The sequence below is a fragment of the Elephantulus edwardii genome, unplaced genomic scaffold (assembly GCF_000299155.1).
Source record: "Elephantulus edwardii isolate Elephantulus edwardi_28Jun2011 unplaced genomic scaffold, EleEdw1.0 scaffold00292, whole genome shotgun sequence".
NCBI lineage: Eukaryota > Metazoa > Chordata > Mammalia > Macroscelidea > Macroscelididae > Elephantulus > Elephantulus edwardii.
The window spans coordinates 1,062,070-1,063,830 of record NW_006400042.1 but is presented as its reverse complement, the minus strand read 5'-3'; the positions used below and the strand labels follow the sequence as shown (position 1 = coordinate 1,063,830).

The window sequence follows — 1,761 nt, the reverse complement described above, 5'->3', positions numbered from 1 at the left end:
CTTGAAATAACAATGTTGTGACAGAATACTAACGATACACCTACAAGGAAGGCCTGTTAATACCGCAATCATTCAAATCTATGTACCAACAGCTAGAGCCAAAAAGGAGGAAATGGATGACTTCTACCAACTGTTGCAATTGAAAATTGACTGAACATACAACCAAGACACACTAGTAATAATGGGTGAGTAGGGTCGCTATGAGTCGCAAGCGACTCGACGGCACATAACAACAACAACAGAATGCAAAAGTTAGGAACAAGGAAGAAGGATTGGTAACCGGGAAACATGACTTGGTGACAGAAATGAGGCTGGAGGGGAGGGGGCGGGCCGCAAAGCTGCTCCCGCCCCTCCCCCGTGCTCACGCTGAGAGGTAAACAAACCGTGAGCCCGCTGTGGGCGACGCGGACCTGGCGGGGGCAGCGGGAGCTGCTGTGGCGGAGTCGGCGGCGGCGGGCGGGGAGCGGCGGAGAGCGCGCCGAGTCGAGGCCGGGCTGGCCCGCGCGCCCGCCGCACATGCCCCGGGGCGACGCTGGACTGTAGCTGTGTGCGGCGCCTCCTGTCGGCGCGGGGAGGAGGCGCAGAGAGGCCGCGATCGCCACCCGCGGTGCCTATGGAGCGGCTGTGGATAATCAGCGTGCAGCGCCTGCTGGAGGCGGCGGAGTTTTTGGAGCACCGCGGGCGAGAGTGTGAACATGGCTACGCTTCAACGTTCCCCTCCATGCTGAGTACCTGTCTGCAGCACTCGAAGCCCCCACGGAGGCTGAGCCGGGCACCGAAACACAGCAGTGGGAGCAGCAACACCAGCATTGCCAGCAGGTCCAAATAATGAGCTAGAAAAGAATCTAGGAGCTCATCTGCGCCTGTGTTTAGAACGCTCAAAAGTTCTCATTCCACTTGGACTAGACCGCACCAGGCACACAACACTTGGTTTGCTCAACAAAGCCAAAGCACGCATCAAGAAACTTGAAGAAGCTGAGAGGAAGAGCCAGCACCAGCTTGAGAACTTGGAACGAGAACAGGTTTTTAAAGCGGCGACTGGAACAGCTGCGGGGTCCTCAGGAGATGGAACGAATACGAATGGACAGCATTGGATCAACTATTTCTTCAGATCATTATGATTCAGAGCGAGAGGAGATTGAAGTGAATGTTGAAAGCACAGAGTTCTTCCATGGAGAAGTGGACAATATCAGTACCACCAGCATCAGTGACATTGATGACCGCAGCAGCCTGCAGAGTATTGGGAGTGATGAGGGTTACTCCAGTGCCAGTGTCAAACTTTCGTTCACTTCCTAAAACCCAGCATGACATAACAGTGCAGGGCAAAATATTCACTGGGCCAATTTCAATCTAAACAATCTTTTAAATTGGGTTCAAGATGCAGTCTCCTCTTAAAACAAAACAATACTTCAAAAAAGGTCTCAAACGACCTGTATTTGAGCAAATACATAGCAAAAAAATGTGGGGCAGAGCCTCCCCAGGAGAATAAATATTGGGAAAATATAATTTCCGATGGCAGCAGAAACCTTGTGTGAAATTTCCTTGATTTGATTTAGTTGATTTAAGAGGACACTGGAGATTCCACCCTCTTTTTTTCCTTTCTAGTTTGCTCATACTGCATTGAGTAGACTTAGGTTATGAACCCTTCCTGAACTTTATGGTCCTAAAAGACAAACAAACAAAATCACACCTATAGTAATGACAAGATGAAATCAGGCATTAACCTTGGATAGCTAAAAAGCTATTGTCACTCAGCCTGGG

At 50.3% G+C, this 1,761-nt stretch overlaps 1 pseudogene; it reads left to right on the top strand.

Moving 5' to 3' along the window:
• Positions 1 to 613: 613 nt before the first annotated feature.
• On the top strand, positions 614 to 1,296 carry LOC102864438 (annotated as a pseudogene).
• Positions 1,297 to 1,761: the final 465 nt, after the last annotated feature.